This window comes from Meriones unguiculatus, chromosome 9 (assembly GCF_030254825.1).
Source record: "Meriones unguiculatus strain TT.TT164.6M chromosome 9, Bangor_MerUng_6.1, whole genome shotgun sequence".
Taxonomy (NCBI): Eukaryota; Metazoa; Chordata; class Mammalia; order Rodentia; family Muridae; genus Meriones; species Meriones unguiculatus.
In genome coordinates, this window is record NC_083357.1 from 26,338,874 (window position 1) to 26,363,271 (window position 24,398).

General features: G+C 42.5%; 1 protein-coding gene across 2 annotated transcripts in view; it reads right to left on the reverse strand.

Annotated features, from left to right (window-relative positions):
• Positions 1–23,029, reverse strand: part of Fhit (fragile histidine triad diadenosine triphosphatase) — a 1,530,368-nt gene extending 1,507,339 nt beyond the window's left edge. For both annotated transcript variants that reach the window (XM_060390944.1, XM_060390943.1), the window contains exon 1: positions 22,898–23,029. The gene's annotated coding sequence lies outside the window, so the exon portion shown is untranslated. The remainder of the gene's footprint in view (positions 1–22,897) is intronic.
• Positions 23,030–24,398: the final 1,369 nt, after the last annotated feature.

The window sequence follows — 24,398 nt, forward strand, 5'->3', positions numbered from 1 at the left end:
GGTGTCAGGCAGCTGGGGTGTGGTGATGTAAGCCAAGGCATTGTACTTAAAAGGGGTGCTAGTTCAATCTCAAACCTTCTGACACCAGAAAACATCCGAGCCTGTGGACTCAGAGATGAGGCGCATCTCTTGTGGCGGGGACCTGATGGGTTGCCCTTCTCAAAGGCAGCCTCGTTCCCCTTGGTGCCCTGAGACAGTTACTTTCAATTACCATGATAGCCCAACAAGAAAAATATCCCTCTTTCCATATTTCATTCACATAATAAGAATCTGCACGCTGTTTTGTATGACAGATGAGGACTGCGTGCTGAAGCAACTTGTTCCGCCTGTCAGCCTCCAAAAATCCACAGCAATGAGATACAATCTTGATGACATTACTATAGAAGAAGTGGGTCAAATGCATGGTCACTTGGAAACAGAATGTCAGCTATTCTTTCTACTTCAGTGATTTGATGTGGTGATACTCGAAACACACTCAGAGAGAACGGAAGAAAAGAAAAGAGTCTACACCAAGACAAATAAAACATTGCTAAAAACACTGCTCCGGAATGCCCCTGAGCAGTCTTTCTGGCCTCCAGCCAAAGAGTCAAGAAGCATTATTAGGTATCTAGTGTGAGCCAGACACTGAACCAGTAAGAGGATGCTGAAGACAGACACAGCCTTAGCTTAGTTCACAGTCAAAGGTAAAGGACACACATTAACATGCACCGGAGAGCAATGTAAAATAACACAGGATGTAAAGACTACAGTAAGAGGCTGAAAACCAACTAAGTCACACGGGTCAGAAAAGGTTTCCCTGTCAAGGGAACATTTAAGCCAAGGTCTGACATGTACAGAGGCAGCCAGGTAAGAAATGAAAGGGAAGAGTGTCAGACAGCTTTTTCCTTAGAACATTTCTTTTCAAAGAAACCAGCGGGATCAAGGCAGGAAAATGAGGTAGAAAACAACCGGTAAATGAACCCATGCAGTCTGTCGCTGGGGGTAATTATCATTTCCTACCGTTAAACCCTAGTTTTAAAAATTAATTAAACAATTTAAACGTCAGTATAACTCTGTCCTGTCTTGCCACATAAAAGTAAAAGTTAATCATGAACATAATTCCTCATTGATCTATGTTAGGTAGATTTTATTTTTAAAAATCTAAGTTATCTTGACTATACTGATTAAAACCCACAGGTTATTTTTAAAAACATGTTTTGACAGCAGAGAAACTTGGAGCACATATAACACCAAGAGCAGAAAATGTGTTCAGAGTACAAGTCCATGAAAATTAACACAAGCAGTGGGTAAATATAATTCACCAAAAAAGAGACAGATAGATATTCAAATGTTATATAATATATTTATAACAAAACATCACATTGTAGCCTATGAATATAAAATCTTAAGAGTTAATTAAAATTTTGAAGCTAAATAAGTAAATGAACAAAATGACTGTCAGAACCTACATGCCACAATGGGTGGGGACAATGAAGAAACGGGTTCTTTGGGAGAATATTTGGTCCTGAAAATTCTGACTTCCTCTTGCAGAAAATTGTTTTGGATTATAATCCATGTCTTTCACAGCACACAACTTTTTTCCATGGGATCAACAAATTGGAATGGAGAAGGGAAACAAATATATTCATGAGTGTGCCTGCCCTTTCTGCTAAACTCCAGAGTGTGCCATTTGGATTATTTTCTTTCTAAACTCAAAATCCATCCTAATAATCCAAAATCAATTTTAAAAATTATATTAGCATAACCAAGGGTTGAGTCTGGCTCTAAAATCCCAGTGTCTGAGTTGGGCTGCTAACGCGAGAGAGTTTTGTATGCAATGTCTGTAGCTATTAGCTACTAGCAATGACTTCAGCAGATGCTTTAACACAAAAATTTACAGCTACTGTGTGTAAATACAATGTGCCAGGCATGAGGATCAACAGTCCCATTCCACCTTTGAAGGATAGCAAAATATCCTTGCCCAACTGTGCTGCTTCCACACAAGAAAAGAGACTTTAAAACCAGCAGGTGCAACAAATGCGTGTGTGCTTCCCTTCTTCCCAAGATGAGAACTGACATGTTTATACCAAAGATGGCTTCCCATAGAAGAAAGTACCACCATGGACCAGCTGTTGAAATGGACGTGATATGGACAAATGGAATTACACTAATCTCTTTACTTTTCTACCCAGTAAGTTCCCTGAGTCCAAGGGACTTTGCCCTGTCACAGTGCCACAGTTTACTGCTCTTCAGCCAATTCTGCATGCAAATATTCACCCTCAACTATACCTCTGGGTTAAGTTTCCTTATGAGGGTCCCTACTTCATAGAATCATTAAATAAAATTGTATGCTTTTATTTAATGTATCCTTGTCTTTCTCACATCAATTTATTCCCCCAGCTATCAAAGTTCTATTCTGAGATTAGCATTCTTCATTCCTAAAAAAATGTAAGTGTACTGATAGGTCATCACAGAAGTGTTCATGATAAAGAAGTCATCCTTGCAGAATTCAAAAATAGCTACCAGCAAAAGTAGATACAACCAAACATTCACAGAATGCTAAAAAGCCCCGAATGAAATGGGTAAATTCCATCCCTGTCACTTTCCTGACTGTGGATGTTAAAGTACAATTCTGCAAAATGCTATAATTAGAAGAAACTGGATAAAGTGTGCCCAGAAATCTTTCTCAGTCGTACAAATGCATGGGAATCTGTCATCTGAAAGGAAATTTCATTTTTAAAAAATCTGAAAGTCCTTAGCTATGTTTACTAATCTGGTCAGATTTGAATAAGTACAGGAAATGCCTTTTATATGTAGTATGTTAGCAGTCATTTTTAGTTTGGCAAATATTTTCTAAGCGCTTCTTATGTGTCAGGTCTTGCACTACGGGGTGGAATTCAGTGGCCATCCTAGTCCTTCTCTTTATGGACAGCAAATCCTAGACTAGTGGCTCTCAAACTGCAGGTTGTGACCCCTTTGGGGATTACATGTCACATAGCCTGAATATCAGCTATTCATATTATGATTCATTAACAGTAGCAAAATTACAGTTACGTAGTATCAATGAAATAATTTTATGGTTGTGGGTCACCATAACATAAAGAAGTGTATTTAAAAGCTACAGCATTAGGAACATGGACAACCACTGATCTATACAGAAAAAGGGGGAACAAATGGCATCTTCACTTTGTAAGAAGGAGCAGAGGGAAAGAATGCAAAGGGGTTTGCTGGGTGTAATCTGGAAGGGCCCACAAAGAAAGCAATGCTTGAGATTTTTATATAGGATACATACTTGTCATCTGCCTCCAGGGACTATATGGGCAGAGAAATGGCAAACTGGATACCCATTGGGACATGCCTTTGCCTCCTCACCTATTGTCTAGCATAATCCTGAATAATGGAAGAATATACTGTGGGACAAAGTTGTGGTGTGCCCTTTGGTAAGGCTCTACTCTTGTACACCATTAAAAGAGCCAGGAAGAAAATCTAAGGTTATATTTGCCTTTAGCGCTACAAGATGGTGCAGGTGCAAGTCACTAGACTCTGTGAGAGGAACTTCCTGAAAAGGCACAGAGCACTTAAGGTCTATCCTGTATGACCTCCACGACCCCTGGGATGAGAACAAAGGGCTTGGCTCATAGCCCAAGCTAGAACATAAAAGTCTCTGCTAATGCAAGAGACTAGGACAAAACCAAGCGGTCTCCAAATAGCATAAATCCACCCAGAAAATTTTCTCTTCTTGGGAGATTCAGAGTATTTCAGACACTGCCAACTACACACTGTTAAAATGTGCAGGGCACCAGGCAGTAGGATAGGAAATAAAGACACAGCTGCCCGCTCCTGTTAGTAAAATAACTGCAGGCCTAGAATACTATGGTTTACTTGGGCCCAGTCTGGCTGGAAAGACACAGGTTTCAAATAAGGCTAGACAGGAGAACAGATAAACAAAACTATGAAATATTCACATAATGGAACATTATACACCAGACAAATCAAATAAAGGGATGCACAGAACCTTGTGTATTAGACATTACTCTTCGTATAAGGAAGGAATGGAAATAACGTCCATAGTTTTTTCAATGTGTATTAAAAATTTTAAAAAAAAACACTGAAAATATATAAAAGAAAGTAAGCCATTTTTCTTAGAGCCTCTCTGAGAGATGAGAACTGAGGCTAGGTTGTAGGAAGAGGAAAAGAAAATTAACTTCATTTCATAGCTCCTTTTTTACTGTTTGAGTCAATAAATAGGTTACACAGAGAGAGAAAGAGTTATCCTCCTTAATACCACTAAGAATGAGAGCTAAAAGAAGGGTAGAACAATTCACAGCTTGTGGGAGTGCAAAGCAGTACATGTGAGGAGGGCTATGCTGTGGCCGGAACATGCCAGATTCTAGACATGGACCCGGGAGTTGATCACACAAGGCAACATGTGATAACCTAATTTCCTGTGCACATAGACATTTATAACTAGACCAGAAAGACAGACATCAGAAAGAACACAACAATGCCCGACAAGTGGCAAGGCTGTGGGGAGATAACTTCTCCAGTGCCCGCAGTGCCTCTGCAGCCAGAGACGAAGGTGCTGCCTTTCTCATTCCACATTAGGCTAACAAGTCCCAGGATGGAGGGCCTGTGACACTCATCCCTCTTCTCTGTCACCTCTTCCTGGCTCCCGGAATATAACTGCTAGCTATCCCAAGACCACCAGAAAAGGACAAGAGCACTGCAGACACTCCTTCACATCTTGGTCTGGCTGAACAGACAGCCATTTCTAGATATTTTTCCTTATATATGAGTCATACCCTCTATTTGTTTCAGCCAGCCTGAATTAGGTTTCTGTTACTTGCAGCTCAAAGCATTTTGCCATACTTAATACATGATATATATTATGGTAGCATTTTAACTAGCAATATTCACTAAGCCACTATTAATAAACTGTAGTAGCATGTCAACATAGTCAATAATGTATGGTTTCTTTAGGCTGAGCAGCCAATCCATAGTGTTTCTTTTGATCAGCCAGTGGAGCCTGGAGAATGATGTGGCTAATTGTCCTACCAGCTGCTGGCTTTACAGCTCTCGTTTGACGTTCCTACAAAGCAGGGCTCCGGAGAAATAGCTGAAGGAGTCTGTCTACAGCCAAGGCCTGCCTGCAGTGCAGAAAATGAGGCCTATATACTCCTGGCTGCAGCTTACAACGCGGCCCAGAGTCTCCACTTCTAGGAATGAAACATGGGTATGGAGACATTTACATGCAAATAGTCTTCATTAGTATGCACCAGGAAAAACAAAGGAAGGAAACCTAAAAGTTTAACAATTGGGGAAGGTTAAGAAATAACACTGTGTTCCAACACAGAAGTACTTTGGCAACAATAAGGATATGTCAAAATACACCCAACACAATGCTGAGTGAAAGGGGACCCATCTACGTGTGAAGCATGAAGAACAAACAAGTGGCTCCCATGGAAAGGTGCTAACTGAAAATGTCAGTGAGGCAGGCAAAGGTGAACCACTGATGCCAATTTAGAGAGTATTTCCGCACTTTAAAAAAAAAATCTAAAATAAATTTACTTTCTTGTGCATGAAGTAAGACAAATTAGTTAGCGAGTTAGTTGACCAGCATAGTCTTATCAAAATGTTGGCCTCACAGACTCCAACTTTATCTAATGTCTGCCCATAGACTCAATGGAGTTGGCAAGAAACAATTTATTTTGTGTTTTAAAAATAGACTGATGCCAACAGCTGCAAACTATGCTATGAAGATGTTACAGAAAGTTGATGTTTTCAAGTGAATCTGTATTACATAAATGCAACATGTTTTCTTTAATTCCATAAATACAGTTTTGATGTTGCCAATTTGAGAAAAACACTGACATTTCCTTAAATAAGCCCATTCTATATTGAAATTCACCCCCATATTTGAAGCCAAATGATCTTGAAAACAATAAAAATGAAGTCGATTTTCTGTGTCACTGAGAAAAGAGTCCATTTACATCCTTGTCCCTCTCCATCAGACTCCATCATACAGAAGAGAGCAAGCAGCTACCAAGCAGCTCAGCCTTCTGATGGTATGTGCCAGGAGAGATCAGCTCCCTAACCAGACACCTGGATCCACATGGAGGCCCACCTCTCGCTAGCTGGGTGTTCCTGGGCATTTCCTTAACCCTTCTGGGCTTTCATGGTCTCTCCAATGAAGCAGAAGTAGCCAGTGCCTCTGAGTCAAAGCTACTATGAGGATGAACTGAGAAAAGATGCAAAGGTCTTGTTTGCATGCCTGGCCCACCGCCATCTGGTGTAGGAACGTATCCTAACTTGTTCTCTAAACTTCCATGGAGACAGAAATATAGACTATGTCTGAAGACCCGTAATATTAGATTTTAAGGAGGCCTCAACATTAGTGTTGGTTCTTGATTCCCCAGTATGGATCTGACACCATTTACTCTGCAGACCTCATAATAAATGAGAGCTTTAGGACAAATCTTTTGGACCATATGTCTGTTTCATACAGTTATTTCATATTTAAAGTATTTTGATTAATAACAAAAATAATCCTCCAAATAATAGATAACATGTTTTAGTTCCTGCTGTATACCAGGAAATATCCTATGTGGCTTCATATATTTTCTCTTTTTTAAAAAAAGATTCTATTTATTTATTGTGTATACAATGTTCTGTCTGTGTATACACCTGCATACCAGAAAAGAGCACCAGATTGCACTATAGATAGCTGTGAGCCACCATGTGGTTGCTGGGAAGTGAACTCAGGACCTCTGGAAGAGCAGCCAGTGCTCCTAACCTCTGAGCAATATATTTCCTTATTCAATTCTCAAACTCAACCATGTGGTACAATATCATACTATCATCATTTTCAGATAAGGGAATTGAGGAATAAAGAGACAGAAGAGGGTTACCAAAATACAATCATATGCACGAACATGCTGCATACACAACATATAACATAACAATCTATATTCATATTTTCTTACACAATAACAATGTCAGCAATTGTAATACCACTGCCTTATCAACTGCAGCACCTGATGCTTTCAAAATCATCTTTTTTCAAAATCATCTTCTCCTGTAATGAATAAGACAACTAAGGACCTATGTGGATTGCCTAAAAAACACACATCTACCTAGCTCAAGGTCCTCTATCTACATTAACCCTTCTGCAGACCATAAAGAAAAGTTCAAGCCCAGAACTTCTCTGCCTGTGGATATTGGAGAGTGACGAGATTTCAGAATGATCTGCTCCAAGCTCTGGCTTCACTGAAGTAGAAAATGAGGCCCAACAAAGGGAATGCATGTGTGCCAGTGAGAGCCAGAGCTGGAGCCCAAGGCCTCCCCACTTCAGTATTCTGCTCTCTGTTGACAGATTAACATTTTCCCAAAGTGAGTTTCCTTACTTAGACACTGGGAAAGCAAAGACAGGCGTGGCTACAGTCAAGTGAGGGCTGCAATGTGTGCTCACTTCTGCTCCCCAAGACTGTGTTCTGTGCTTCCAGGTACCTTCAGAGCCAGCCCGGGTGGAGGGAACCTGCGGCAAAGACAAGCAGCAGCATGGCCTCTCCTGGTCTATCTGGACCCCGTTCCCAGTGCCATTCTTCTGCAGCAGAATCCAGGCTCAAGGAAGAAGTGTGTGTTCAGTCACATGGGTCTCTTTCACACACAAGACAAAACAAACCTAGCTCTTGCAAACACTATTTGAATCAGCAAAACACCTGAATTTTTAAATCAAATGCACATCTTTCTTACTTATGGAGTAGCTAAAAATAGCTTGCCTCATAGAAATTTTTTTTTAAAATAGAAGTTTGAGAGTACTGAATTTAAAATGCACCCAGCATTATGTAAGCCTTTAAAAATAACAGTTGTTTACTCTGCCTTGATTTCTAAGCTTTCTTTTTGATGACAAATATTAATATTTATCATTTTTCTGGTGTTGGACTAATGAGAATCTTAAGTGTTTATGAGAAGGCATTTAAATATTACAGTACTGCAGATGTGTTTGTTTTCTGATTTATATTCCTGTCTTCAGCATCAACCAGCATTTATATTTTATGCTGACTCCTAGGTGGTGTTCATGGACTATTTTAGTAAATTCTTCATACCCAAACTGATGGTCTTTTATTTATTGAATGATAAAGTGAATACGAGATTTTTACAAAATAACGCTGTACTATATGAGCACAGCTGACCTATGATTTTCATTGTGATAACTGACAGACATTCATCGTGGTAACTATTAGCTAGCAACTGTAGGCTGACAAGTTTCGTAAGCCACATCCTGCCTCAGGTAGAATTTACTGAATGCTGTGCCAGGCATTTCCTAAGCTATGACCTAAAGCTGTCCCACTTGGTACCCTCAACACTTCCAAGCTTAGTGGTGTTATCACTTTTGTTTACAAGTATCATGCAGCTCAGAGAAGTTGATTACTTTGCTCAAAATGACACAGTTAACAAGAAACACGCCCACAAGTCAGTCTTCAGGGTAGGATGACTTAAGAGTCCCACTTCAATGGTTCAGCACTGAAATGTTCTGTTATCTGTTCAGCATAAATAATCCATCTGCCAAGATCAGCAGTCACCAGGACAACCTAACTTTCAGATCTTGATGGTAAGAGTGAGCCATAAATAAAGTGTTCAGTGATGGGTCATGCATTCATCTATGCTTGGAGACAGAGGATGAACAGGACAGCAATGTCTTGCCCTCCTGAAGCCAGAGAGAAGACAGACAAATCCATACCATAAGCCAGTTATGAGTCCTAACGGGCTATGCAAGTTCAGAGAAATGGCAAGAATGACTCCTTACCTCTACTGCCCATGCAGGTAAAAATCGATTGACCAGAGAAATAATCCATAGCAACACAAACAGCACAGACATAAACTAGGGCCAGTGTAAAGTTCAACAATGAACTCTAAGTTTAGGGACCAGAGAAGAGATGATCACAGGTCAATAGCTACTACTTTTGTCCTTTTATAGCATTTATATTCTGGAGCAAATGGAGGTTCTCATTAAGACATTATAAGTAAAATAAAGGCTGGGATTTTTAGTTTGTTGGTTTGTTGCTATTTGGTTGTTGTTGTTTTTAAGTCTAGAAGTCCAGGAAGCAAACTGAGGACCTAGCTCAGAGGAAACTATGGTCCACACCGTGCTTCTGATTCTATCCACTATGCACACTGGGTCTCTTCTCCACGTTGGCAGCAGTTTTCCAAATTTTCAGATAAAGATATGCTACTTAGAAGAGTCCAGTGGGAACTGCAAAGCTCTTTTCTCAGTGTATCTTGGAGCATGATTAAAACATAATACATCACTGCTTCCTTCAGTCATCGGTTCCTAACAGTTCTGCCCTCCATCCTGCTCTTCCCAATCGACTGCATCTCTCCAGCAGGGCCCTTTGCTTGATGTTTGTGGCCACATGGCAGAGAAATCAGAGCAGGAAGGACACACGAGCTGCCCCACCGGAGGCAGAAGCAGGGGGGACAGACGCTGAGCAGAGGCAGCTGAAGGAAATAAGGGCACCTTGACTATATATGCACAGGGAGCTCAGTGTCCAGTGAGTGCATTCACAGAAGAGGAGCCCGTGGAGACAGGCGGCAGTCCATCAGCTAGGAGTGGAACTCACATTCCAGCGACAAGGAAGAAAGAGAAGTCTAGAAGAGAACACTGGGTGGTGTGCCAGATGAAGAAGGCCCAGACTTGAAGCTCCACCCATGCCACTGAGGTCCAGGAACCATTACCCAAACTCTAAGCCTCAACCTCAGGCCTGGGCTTATGGCCAGCCTCAACTACTTGTCCTGTCAATTTCTACTAGCCACAGAGGCTCCTTGAAGCATGGCAACTTCTCTCCCTCTTAATGTCTGATACTGCTTTTTCCTCCCACGGATAATACCATTCTGCCAACTGTTCGTGTGGTTGGTGCGAACAGACCCGCTTTATCTTTTGTATAAGAATCTTCTCAATATGCCTGGCTTCTTCATGTAAAGATGATACCCAGTTCCCCTTTAATCACAGTACTGTGTGCCTGACCTTCTGGACCCGAGGGGTTTTAGTAATATTTTCTGCCTGCTTATTTCCCATCTCTGCCACAACTCTCTGAGTGATACATCCATACCTAGCGTAGTAGCTCACACACAGAAGCCTCACATAATTCTGAAGTAGTTACCATTACAATATCCACCCAACCCCAACCTCCCCACCACACTGTTTTGGGTTTTGTTTTGTTTTGTTTTGTTTTTTCCAGTCAGGGTTTCTCTATGCAGCCTTGGCTTTCTTAGATCAGGCTGACCTCAAACTCAGAAATTGCCTCTGCTCCTGCCCCTGCCTCTGCCTCCATTGCCTCTGCCTCTGCCTCTGCCTCTGCCTCGTGCTGGGATTAAAGGCATGTGCCACCATGCTACCTCCACACAATCCCCATTTTAAAGATGAGAAAATTGAGCCTGAGCCAAGAAACAAGTTCAAGTTTATGCAGCTAGTGATCAGTAAGACCCATGGTTTGTTTAATGTATCTGGATACCTGAGCTCAAAATAGTAAAAATGAAAAAAATATTTTAAATAATTACACTTATCGGGTGCTTACAACAAAAAAGGTTTTGTTACCTTTGTGCATCGCTAATGAAATGCCTGACAGAACAGCTTAAAGACTCATTCCGGCTCACAGTTTTAGACCGTTATGATAGGGAAGGCAAGACAGGGTGTCTCAGATCACAGCAGCAAAAGCTCCTGGTGAAGGCTGTTTACACCACAGCAGGCAGGAAGCAAAGAGTGACAGTGGAACCAGGGGCTGGGTAAACATACCAGCAAGAGCCTTCCTCTTAAACGTTCCACACCCTCCCAAACATTCAGAATACAACCCTGCCGAGACATTTTAGATTCAGACCACAGTTACCACCAAATTCAGACCTGCTAATAAAGTGTGTACTATTACATCCATCTTACAGAAAATAAGACCTGCAAATTGAAACAACTTGCTCAATACAGTCCTTGACCAATAATGAAGATAGATAGACACACGCAGAGACAGATTAATAGATGGTGAGATAAATAGACTTCTGAACTCCAACAATTCTTTCTCATTCCACTAAAACAGAACAATATACTCGCAGCCACCATGAAGATCTAGAACTTTGCTATTTCAAGTGAGGACCATGGACTTCACCATGAACAACAACTGAGCATCTGCTCAAAACACAGATGCTCTGGCCTCCCTGGGACCCACGCAGATAACTCCAGCCAGCCCTTGACCCACAGGAGTTGGACACAGCTGTTCAATCTGTGCTAGAAAGCAAGCTCAGCCAATTCCTCCAGGCCAGGGAAACCTTGGCCTACTGCCTCCTGGAAGTTCAGGAGGCCAAACGAAGCCTAAGCTTAGAAGATGCTTTATCCTTTGCTCTACAAAGCCAAGAGGGGGCCTCAGCTGCAGCTTTATCTGTGGCCATTGCCTGATAAAGCTGCCTGGCCTTTCTTTCACCCTCTAAGCCAGAAGAACTTCGGAGCTAGGATTTCAAACTGCAGTAGCCACCTGTTGGTTTTACAGCCCCAGGAGCATTTCCCCTCTGCTTGAAATATCCCCACCTCCATGTACTCACTTCATCTCTGTATTCAGACACTCAAGCTGAGCACATGAGGTATGTCCACTTCCTTTGGGCAAACCTCATGTCAGAGGTACGACTATGCTCCCAGCCTGGCCATTCACAGCATACCTCACTCCGTGTAATTCTAAGTGGTAGGCTCATAACCCAAGCTGGACCGCCTTCAATCTGTGTTAATTATTTGGGTATTATGTTCAAGTGGATCTATTTAAGTTAATTTAAAAAAAAAGAGTCTCTAAATTTGATGGTAAAATGTGTTATATTTGCTATGTCTTACAAAGCTAGCCTGATTATAGTTCCCACATTCTTTCCATATTGTAACCCGCTTGCGCTGCTTTCTAAGGAACAGTTTGCTTTTTAAGGAAAGGTTTGCAGCACTGTATACGAGTTAGAATCAACTAGATCCTAAGTGCTTCAGGAAAAGGGCCATTGTACCTCTCTCTGGCAGTCAGATTATAGAAACTGTTATTAACACCTGAGAGACACTAATTTTGAAAAAGAAAAAGAAAAGAACTTTGCAGCTTGGCTCACAGTTTCTGAGACTTTGGCAGCAGATCACTCGCCTCTGCCTTTCTGAGCCTGCAGTGAGGCAGAACATTCACGAGGGTAGGTGAATAGAGGAGGTTCTTCGTATGATGGCGACCAGGAAGCAAAGACGGAAACAAGGGAAGGAGCTAAGGACCAGATAAGCTCCTCCTCTAGCTAGGCCACCTCCTCAAGTCCCTGCTACCTCTCAGTAAAGTTGTCAGATGAAGAGTCTCTCAAGAGATAAAACCATTAATTAGCAAATGGCAGAGAAACATTTAAAGAAATGTTCGATGTCCTTAGTCATCAGGGAGATGCAAATCAAAACGACTCTGAGATTTCACCTTACACCCATCAGAATGGCTAAGATCAAAAACGCAAGAGATAGCACATGCTGGAGAGGATGTGGAGAAACAGAATCCCTCCTCCATTGCTGGTGGGAATGTAAACTTTGGAAATCAATCTGGAGCTTTCTCAGACAATTAGGAATAGCGCTTCCTCAAGATGCAGCTATACCACTCCTAGGCTTGCTGGGGAGGTCCTGAGAGTTCTACCTCCCTGGGCTGCTGTTCAGCAGGCTATGCTCAACCATGTTCATAGCAGCTTTATTGGTAATAGCCAGAAGCTGGAAACAACCCAGATGTTCCTCATTTGAGGAATGGATACAGAAATTGTGGTACATCTACACAATGGAATACTATTCAGCAACCAAAAACAAGAAAATCATGAAATTTGCAGGCAAATGGTGGGAACTAGAAATGATGATCCTGAGTGAGGTATCCCAGAAGGAGAAAGACACACACAGCATATACTCACTCATAAGTGGATAGTAGACATATAATATAGGATAATCATACTAAAATCTGTACACCTAAAGAAGCTAATCAAGAAGGAGGACTCTGGGTAAGATGCTCAATCCTCATTCAGAGAGGCAAAAGGGAGGAACATCAGAAGAGGGAGAAAACAGAGAACAAGACAGGAGCCTATCACAAAGGCCTCTGAAAGACTCTACCCTGCAGAGTATCAAAGCAGATGCTGAGACTCATAGTCAAACTTTGCAGAGAATCTTATGAAAGAAGCGGAGATAGACCTGGGGAGGACAGGAGCTCCACAAGGAGAGCAACAGAACCAAAAAATCTGGACACAGTGGTGTTTTCTGAGACTGATACTCCAAACAAGGACCATGCATGGAGATAACCTAGAACACCTGCACAGATGTAGCCCATGGCAACTCAGTGTCCAAGTGGGTTCCCTAGTACGGGAATAGGGACTGTCTCTGACACGAACTCAGTGCCCCACTCTTTGATCCCTTCCCCCTCAAAGGGGTACAGCCTTACCAGGCCACAGAGGAGGACAATGCAGCCAGTCCTGATGAGACCTGATAGACTAGGATCAGATGGAAGGGGAGGAGGACCTCCCCTATCAGTGGACTGGGGGAGGGGCATCTGTGGAGAAGAGAGAGGGAGGACTGGTTTGGGAGGGGAAGAAGGAGGGAGCTACAGGTGGGATAAAAGGTGAACAAACTGTAATTAATAAAAATAAAATATATCTTTTAAAAACGCCATTGATTAGGTTAGAGCCCTCAAGACCTTACTTCCCTGGTTAACAATCCCATAGCATAGGAGCCTTTGGGGAAAGGGCATCACATCTGAACTGAAACTTAGTTTCAACTGTCCTAGAATATAACCATTCGTCTCTCTAGCATGTCCCCCCATGATTAAGTGTGTCCAGGTCTATACCCTAAAGCAGACCATCCAAACACTGGGCCAACTTCAGTGCAAATGAGACCTTCTTTCATATGATGTGATAAATAGCATGCCCGCTTAATTTTATTTATACAGATGACTGAAGAAACAAAACCCTTTCCTTGCTGCTCCACTCAACAGCCTTTTTGTTGCTAGTCATCATCTAAGCACATGTCTCTCTTCCTGCTGTCCTCTATGTCCTCCCACAACCTCTCCTGTCTGTAGGTTGGCTTCTGAGAAGGTTGCACAGGAATTGCCATGCTCCAGGGCTGGCACGGGCTTGGTTTTCAGCAGGTTCTACTTCTTCCCTCCCCTTGTCCTAAGGGCTCTGGTTCTGTATACACAATCCTGTTCCATTGCTTAGACAGCTCCTGAAACAATGGGGATACTATCCTTTGGGTAATGCAGAATCGAAAGACAAACTTTTACTGTTGTTGTTGCTTTATTTAGTGTTTTTTTTTTCAACTGAAGACACAGGAAGAAGACCTCAAGCCTTGCAGAAAATGAAAATTTTGTTCTTACCACATACCACAAACTTCACTGATTAAATGACTACAGGCTGTAATCTCCTCCAACTAAAATACACATGCATTAAACCTCATAGGGAGTACTGACACCTCAATATTATCTATGATGGGTTTTTTTTTTTAACTCCAGTAACAGTGAGTCTGAGAAACTGCAAAATACAATGAATTTTAATAGAATTCTGATTGCTAATACAAATAGGCAGCCCTATTTTAAAAAAAAAAAAAGGTGATAATAAACACACAGACTTAGAACCTGTCTTCAGTTTCCAGAACACAGTCAACTGTACCTTCTGTGAACTTGCTCAGCAGTTTCTCAATTGTCTCTTCTTTTCATTCTTAATTCCTCATTAAAAAGAAACACAGGCCATAACTCTCAAAATGCCAAGTGTCTGAGCTATGTGATGTTTAACAGAATTAAGCCCAATGGTAGTGGCATTCCTCTTCCTGCATTTTCTTTGTCTCTCCGTGGAGTGAACACACCAGGAAAATAAACCTACTACATTGTAAAATAGCCCTCTACTGAGCAGAGAGGCTCAGAAAATGCTGGCAGTAAAATTATGATGAATACTCCTAGGCCCTTGATAAGGTTTTACATATAAATATTCAAACGTAAGTTTGTACATTTTCTATGGGGGAAACAAAGCTTTTAAAAAGAGAGGGTTCTGGCAGTGATCAGAATCTGCCTCCGCCCTAAACATGCCACCTTGGAACAGAGGCTATCTTGTGCAATGGCAGCTGAACAGTAGCCCAGGGAGGGAGGACTCTCAGGACCTCCCCAGCAAGCTGAGAGCAGGGCATAAATTCCATTTGTAAAGGAGGTGTGTTTGTAAAGATGTTCCCTCTCCCATCAAAAGAGAGTGACCCTGTACACAGCAAACCTTCCAAAGCAACCTTCACTTCCCCTCCGTTTCCCCAGGCGCCTTCTCCCAGCTCTTCCTCCCACCCATGTCTCCTCCCCTGCTCTCCCTCCACAAGGTATGGGAGGCAGTGCTACCCTCCTTTTTGCAGTGTCCTTTCTCTAAAATTCTCCACATGCAGACATAATAAAAAAGCTCCCTTCTTCAATTTCCCCTTTTTACATTTGCTTTTTAGGGCCCTAGAAGCAGGACCTGAGAGGGTGGAGGAAGTTTTATTTCTCCTCAGTCTCTATAATATAAATGATTTTTTAAAAAAAGGTATTTAATTAAATTATCTTAATTAATCTGACAATGGAAAATGGGAGTAATTATTTAAAAAAAAGGAACCAGCCTTTCACATAGGCAGCTCTGAGGCAGCCGTGCATTTCAGACAACTGCAGTAAAAACAAAGAATATCACTGGTAAGAGAACCTTGCAGTTTTTCTGAGCAGTCCTGTAGACCTTTGTCCAACACTCGTGGGTTCCAGAGATTTGATTTAAACTTGGCTTTAATGAATTAATTGTTTACTTAAATTTTTCATTTATGAAGAATGAAACAAACTAAATACCAGGAAGAGAACTCAACCTGAAAGTCCCCATGAGGATATTCATGACTTGGGCAAGCAAAGCCAGAGTCACAAAGTGTGTGTGTGTGGGGGGGGGAGATAGACACAACCTACAGTTAGTTATTCATCTGGTTCCAGGAAGGCCTTGGATGAGGCACCTCACCTCCACTGTCAAAGCCTTCCAATGCTCCTTTCTAGAAATCTGGTTCCATAACTACACCATGTGACCCACCTGAGAAATTTAAACAACAACAACCAAAAACAACACATGGCCTGGAAAGCATCTGCCCCAGGAGACTGACCACCCCCACGCCCTGTGGGGGTGGGGGAAGCTAATGGTAGCTAGCCCTGAAAAACACTTCCTAGAAAGCAAGACAAACAGATTAATCTTATAGAAAGGAGGAAGAAATCTCTGTCCTTATGCCTCAAATTCCCTTCCTATTAATGGAGTTTTAACTTAAATATGTTACTGAAAGGATCTTCAATTTTTTTTTCCCCATTGACTTCAGAGAGGCTCAGCTGCAAAGTCTGAAATGCATCTCTCTTCCCACGATGGAATGCAGTGACTGCTGCTCCAAAATACCTTAAACCGAGGAAAGGGGAGAAAAATATTAGAAAAAAAAGTTTTATTGTCATTTTCCCTCCTTCTCCCCTGAAGTAGGTTATAAAATCTAGGAAGGATTTTCAACCTTCCCATGAAACAAGTCATAAAACCCTCATGAGAAGAAGCTTCCCTGTGCCCAGACGAAAGACATATCCTTGTCTCTGAAGACATGGGGTCACAGTTAAGAATCTGACCCAACAGGCTCTCAATGTTACACCACATAGTTGTTATCTGATCCTGCTCACCATGATTCAGTCTACCTCATCAATCCTAGCATAAAAAGAGACAGCTTTACCCATCTTCAAGTTGTCATGATACTCCAGTAAAACTTTCAGTACACAAATTAGCATACTTTTCAAAAGTTCTTCACCTGTCTTTCATTGGGGGATCAATAGAGAGGAAGGGGAATCTCTTGGTCATGAGCCTAAGATAAATGAAGAAAAGAGATTTAAATTCTCCCACACTAATAATGTTTAAATATACACAAATGATCACACAACTTCCAGACACGGTGTGTGACACGTAAGCTAAAACAGCAGAATTAAAGATAACATTCCATTCAATATTCAAAATATGATAACAAAAAATGCAGGAAACAGAATGTGCAAGTTGTGATCTTATTTATTTAGTTTTGATTAGTTGACTTTTTTCAGACAGTGTCTTACCTGGTAGTTCAGGTTGGCTTACAAGTCACTGCGTGGCCCAGACTGGCCTTGAACTCACAATCCCCCTATCTCTACCCAATAACCACTGAGACTCCAGATACACACCACCATGCTTGGATTATTACGTTTTTATCACTGTGAATAACAAGAGTGAAATGAAAAGCTACTGAACACTGAAGACAGCTACTAGGTTAAAGAGCTGCTATGGGTTACATGGAAATGGAGGCTGAGAGAGACCAGAACACTTAGCCTTCATGGACAGCAGGACCAACATTAAAAACTGAAGTCCTTTGTTCTTAGGGTCTGGGAGAGTTTTAAGGAGAATGACCTTCATAAGCGCTTGTATTTGAATACTTGGTCTACATTTGGTGAATCTGGGAAGGATTAGGGGTTGTAGGTTGTTGAAGGAGATGCGTCCCTGAAAGTAGGCTTTGAGATTTCAAAGGACTTACACCATTTCCAGTGTTGTTTCTCTGCCTCTTGGTTGTAGATCAAGAAGTTCTTTGATGTTTTTGCTGCCATGCTCTGCTATTATAACCCTCTGAAACCCTAAGCTCAATTGAATGCATTCTTTTCTAAGTTGACTTGCTCGCAGTCTTTTGTCACAGCAATAGAAAAGTACAGAAGCCTAAGAACTGCTTGAATACTTGTCACTCAGCGTACAGTCCATAAAGCAGCATCAAGAGCCCATTAGGAAGACAGGTTTACTGGTCCACTCCATATCTACCAAGTCAAAAGCTACATTCTTAAATTAGCAGGACATATGATGCACACAAATGTCCAATAAATGCAGGTCTATATACCACCCCTTCAAGGCTCAGATAATATCACAGCAGAGTGGGGTATGGAATGAGTGCCTCAGAAAGAAATCATCCAGATAAGACATGGATGTTACCCAATGAACCCACGTGATTACCTGCATATGATCCTCACAAGACTGGACCATCAACCTCTCAACATTTCAACATTTCATGAGGGGATCATGAGGCCTAAGAGAACTTTTGGAAATGAATGTTTGCTGTGGGATGAAGCATCATCGTCTTCAGAGGTAAAGCAGATAGGCTGCAAATGTTCTAACAAATATTCCTCACACTCATGCAAATAACCATGCTAAACTCAATAAGGGTCTCTCTCTCTCTCTCTCTCTCTCTCTCTCTCTCTCTTTCTCTTTCACACACACACACACACACACACACACACACACACACACACACACCATTAAAGTAGGGAAGAGAGACTTGATGGGAGAAAGGGGATTTCAGTAGGAGATTGTAATGGGGGTAAAAATGAGCAAAATTCATCAAATATGTGTGTAAGTGTGTGTGTGTGTCTGTGTGTGTGTGTGTGTGTGTGTGTGTGTGTGTGTGTGTGTTATGAAATCATCAGGAGGAGGAGGCAGCAAATCCAGTTGCAGGAACTTTTCCACATTGACAACTGCCTGTCACTGTTTTATTATGCACATTAGATCTATACTTTTACAAGTAAGAAAACATTTTATTTCCTCACTTGAGACCACTCAATGGCTCCCCAAATTCCCTTAGAATAAAGTTCAAAACTCCTGTAAATGCTGGACTGTGTATAACACCACTTGTCCTTGTTTTCTTTCTATTCCAGTAATCAGCAACAAAGAAGGTTTCTCTTGAGGCTTACAGTCCTTCATGCCGGGACATCAGAGCAGGAAATGGGCAGAGACATTAGGGAGATTATGCTTATTGACCTGATCCTTTTGGCTTGTTCAGCCTTCTTCCTAATTTAACACAGGACCTCATGTCCAGGAATGGCAAAACCCACAGTGTGCTGGGCCTTCCCATGTCAATCATTAATCAAGAAAATGCCCCCAACAGACAGGCCAATGGGCCAATCTGTGGAAATGCCCCAGTTAAGGTTCCCTTTTCCCAGATAGCACTAGTTGTGTCAAGTAACGGAAATAAGTCAGCACAGTCCTCTGTGCTGGCCTGTGCAGCCTCACGTTGTCACCCTCTTCAGTCACTGAATGTCTTTCCTGGGTGTCCAGACCTCCATCCTACTCACCAAATCCCAGTACTTCCTCTTTCCCTTTCTTCCTCCTCTCACCTGTACCTAGGATATTCCATCCCTCACTCCCATGGTCATCTCCCTGTTAGTCATATTCATTGCTCTTTAAAACTGGTACATAGTGGCGGGCCTAGAGGAGCCAGGAGCAAGCTCTATGCATGTGTTCGGTGTTTAGGATGCTAAAGACCTCCACTTTTGCTTTGCCTGCTTATTCCTCTCCCTTTGGCTGTGATCCTCATCTCTGTTTCTCCTTCTCTATCACCAAGTAACAGAAAATAATGTCTTTATCAATACTATGAACTTTAGAAACAAGTCACTAGCTGTCACCCCTGAATTACCCACCAGCTGGAGGACAATTGCCTGAGTTTGACCCTGAGGATCCTGGGATAGGTTCTCCTCCTTTCTACAAGTAGACAGAAGGCTTCAGTGACATGAGCCAGCTGCCTTCCAGTGGAAGTTTAATATCTATGTGGAACCATGGGTCAGAGACTTCTCAGCAGGCAATGCTTACACAAAAACCTTACCATCTCCTTGCCCTTAAGAATGTCCCTGGGCTAACAAGATGGGTTTTCAATAATACCCATAATAATACTTTGCATTTTAAGTATTATGGCCTACTTTTCTTATTCTAAGAAGGAAAAATATAAAACTACTTTATTTTCACATATCAAATTTATATTAACAATGACAAAATAGGACATATTATGTATCTATCATCTGCAGGCTATTGGTAGGTAACAGAAGCCTCAGAGAAACAGCTGGGGTTTGAGTCCCAGGACATCACATGAGTGACATGTATTGCTTTTATCTGGATCGCTGTTTCATCTGAGAAGTCAAAAACATGGACTTGTCCAAATATAGCCCTTTGGAAGACAACCTCAGAGGCTGGGATTCCTCTCTGCCATGTTGATACTGAAAGTAACATAACATACATCTTACATTTCAAAGCTGCATTTCTACATTAAAGGAGAAAACTGAGATTGCAGAAAAGGCTATGGGAGCAGAGCTCAGGGGTGCTATTGAATTCAAGTCCACAAGCATGTTCTCAGCATCTTCTAGCGGCCAAGCAGTGCTGGGTGGTGCGTGTCAGTCCGACACCTGGGTGAGTGCTGGAGGTCACAGAGGTTCATGGGAAGAATGTTTTGCGTACTGACTTGTTCTGAATGTTTAGCCAATAATTTACAGAGTTGCTATGTCATTACCTAATTATCCAGAAATCATCTCTCACATGGAAAAGGTGAGAGGTGCTTGCTTACATACCTGTGAATACATAACTGAAGGGCCCGCGTGTCTTGTCAAAGCAATGTTTTGTGTAACATACACATCTTATGTACATTCCCAATACCTTACAGCAAAGTGTTAGATTGTGACATCTGCGAACGCAAAAACAGCGTCACACCCTTGTTCTCTCATCTCTGGAGGAACACAAAAAGGATTGGGAACCAAAACAAAACCAATGCCGAAAATAGAAATGGAACATATTGAAGCTGCTTGTACATACAAATTAATATGAGAACATAAATGCATTCATGAAGCATGGCACCAGATAGGAATGATGTGGGGTTAAGGACTCCAAGAGGAAGCTAGCACGGCATGATGGCTACATGCAGCTCTATGAGACCTCAGGAACCACTTCCCTTTGACCCGAGGCATCAGAAGAAGGCTGCTGGCTCACTTGTTTCTAAAGTGAAAATGACAGAAATGAACCCCGTGACCTTCCAGCTCTAGCTCACTGGGCACTTGTCCTTTAAATGCCCCTCCCACCTGAAGAGATGAGCTCAGAAAAACATTTGTTCACTTAATGAAATAGGACAGCTTTACCAGCGAGAAAAGAGACTTTACAACTGGCCCTAGTGTGTGGCCTGTAAAGAACAAATGTTGGGAATCAGGAGGATAGCCTTATGTACATAGCTACACATAAGCTGTTCCTGATAGCTCATTGCTGTTGGAAGATGCTGAGGAGGAGTTTCAGCTCTGACATAAACTAACAGTGTGACATCAGGAAAACGGCTATGCCTCACAGGAGCGGTCTCCTCATCGCTGAAATAACAGTGTTTTCAAGCTACATATATCTAACAATTTTGAAAACTTTACTCCCAGCAAATTTTTCGAGATCTTTGCCTTGGACTTAAGTAATCTCAAAAGGTTTTGCAAGCGCAAGTATTTAGGGTCTAATTACAGAGGCATCGTTGCCAGATAGACCAGAGTCTCTGAGTTCTGTGAGGAAGGGTCCTTCGGTAGGAAGAAATTCTCAAACACAAGGCACTACAACTCCAGTGCTTCTATTATCCCCCTGGCTTAACTTGAAAAGTTGCTTAACTTTCTCACCTTTTGTCCCCTAATCAGTTCGATGGATACAAAAATGGTTATCTCAACCATGTCGCTTTAAAGGAGATTAAATTATAACTAACTCTACAATGCAATAAAATATATAGCCCAATTTTAATACATCTGTGAAACCTTGGACAACCTTCCTTTCAAGCTTTTTTTATTGTGGAAGCTATAGAATGGTTTAGAGACCATGTGAACATGCTTTAACAAAAAGTATTATATCTGGTATTCTGATTAGTATATGCAATCAGGAGAAAAAAAAGAGGTGGGGAAATCTTCATTAAACATTTCTCTTACTCCCAGCTTAATTCAGCAGGTGGACAAAGAAGACAGCCAGGAAGGTAGGGCATGTGGGAGTCGTAGTTCTAAAAGAGGGGCCTAGCTCCTATGGGCCCTTGTAGTAAGACTTCAATTCCCAGAAGACATCTCGTCAGGCCAAACGGTAGCTTGGGAGCTGAAGTACCAGGCCGTTAGGGTGCAATAGGTGGGACTACAAATCCCAGAAGCCTCCACAGCTAAGCTCTTGAGCCTTGAAATGGAGCCTGAAACTGGAGCTTTCAGGTACAAACAGCTTAAGCACAGGTTCTCTTAGGGCTGCACTCAGAAGAACAGGCCTACCCCTGATTAGCGATTGTCTAAAACAACCACTTGCTACTTTCAGCACATTTCTGAGACCGAGAATAAGTAGTTTTCAAATGACAAACGTTCGAGAGCCCGGTCTCAGTGTTGACTGCAGCTTCAGGCAGCTTCTCTGGGCCACTTAAGCGGGGAGTATTAAGCTGGTTTTCCTCCATGTGTGACCGCTGAGCTGGTGGTCCAGGGTCACACGGCAGAGGCAAGGTGGCTCAAGTTCCAGCAACCGGCCTTCTTTTACAAATACCCGCGTGTAAAACTAAAATTAAAAACCACGGAAACCTCCTGGGGTGACGCGTTCTCGCAGCTCGGGGAATTCGTGTGGGTTTGTTTCTCTTTATTGTGTGTCCAAACTTATCAAATGCACACTCTTTCCCGAAACCCTGTCCTGTGTGCCCTCTTCTGCAGCTGCCCCGGCACCTGTTCAGACCTTTGGGAACACCTAAGCTAGGTTTATGTTTAGCACGGGTTCCTGCCACTATGAAACTCTCTATGGAACTGAGGAACCATCCAAAAGTAGCCACAGCCAACTACACCTCGAAGACCCGCAGGCACAACCCCCTGCCTCAGTTTACCCCGAAGGGCGGGTTGAGGCTGGAATAGGTTGCTCAGGAGCTGGGGAGCCTGAGTCCGTCCCGAGCAGTCTCCGCAGGTGGGCGAGTCCTCCTGACAGACAGCCACTGCTAGGCGAGCGGCGCTGGCCTGTCCCCGCCCCGCCGGCCGCAGGGGTCCTGACCAGACGCGCCTGGAAACCCAGCCCGCGCCCCACATTCTGTTCCACTTGGGCTCGCCTCTCACGCCCCTACCTTCCAAGATCTTGGCGTCTGGAATGAAAGGCAGAGGGCGGGAGTGCGGGACAGGAGCACCGCCTGAGCGTGTCCCCAGGGGGTGGACCTGTGAGCTGAAGGGAAAGTCCCACAGCAGAACCAAGCGGGACGGACTACAACCCCCACACCACCCTGCGGCAGGGGCGGAGCCAAGATGGCCGCTCATCTGGAGACAGGCGCGGGAGCCAATAGGCGAAGAGCACGAGACGAGCTGTACCAATGGGAGACAAATGTCAGTAGCACCAATTCTTAGAGTAGAAGAGTGTCTTCTTAGAGTAGAAGAGTGTCTGAGGTGAGGCTTCCCTTTTGAAAGGAATTTTCTTTTTCTCTTGACATGAAAGCTTGCTTTGTTCGTTTGCTTGCTTTCCATCGAGAGGAGCTAACTATGTGCATCCTCCCCACCCCCGCTCCTTCTTGTTTCCTTAAGACCTTTGTATTTTCCCCAGAACACGCTCCCAAATTCCTTACTTGAACCAGCATATGGCTACCCTTGGCCTTCCCTGACATCCTAACAAAATAACATCACAGTCTTCCCGACCTTTTTTTCCTGCCTTCATCTTCCGCCCTCGTAATGGTTTTCAACTGGACCCTTGCCATAAAAACACTGCAAGTTAATTATTTGTGTTTTTTACTGTTCCGCCAGGATACAAGACCTTGCAGAAGTAGATTTTTATTTAGCTACGGTATTTCTTACACCTAGGGGACTGAGACAATAAGGCAAACGTAGTAAATAAGTTTTGAATAATTGAATGATATCTAGAGATGACCTTCCTCTGTTCCTATCTCTCGTGCATATCAATTAAACTCATCTCCGATCACCATGGGTCTTTTATGCTTGCTCTTCTCCATGTTAATTCAAAATCATCTCCTCAATATATTCCATACCAGATGCCATGTGAGTGCTGGAGAAATTGTTGACTTAGGCAATTCTGAACCTAAACATGTTCTGGGTCTAGTAATGTAAGAGAAAACAAAACAAACAAAAAGAAATCCTTAATTTTCCCAAAAATCTAGTTGCAAGTTGCAGAGCATCTAAATGACTGTCACATGGCCATGCAGTCCTCAGCAGGGACTATGCCACCACAGATGCTCTCTCTTCTTAGAGATGCCCTCTTCCTTTTTCTTCCATTCTTTTTCAAATCTAAGTAAAAGGAAAGAAAGGTGTCTGTTGGTAGTCTTCTTTAACATCTTGAAAGCAAAATAAATAGCAGGAATGCTTGGACAAACCCTAAAATCTGTCCCTAATCTCTGTGGCTCAGCTTTTCTTTCACCACAGGCGGGTAATTGCACTAAGTCTCAGATTGCTCATCCTTTCTGAACTTAAACCTCCATTCAGAGTAGCAAGGTGGACACAGCACCCTGGTGAAAAATACTGATGTCCATGCAAGTGTGGCTGTCAGAGAATGTCAAACTAGACCATGGTCAAATTATGCCTGTAACACTGAGACACTAGGAAAAATGTGAATTAGGATGAACTTGA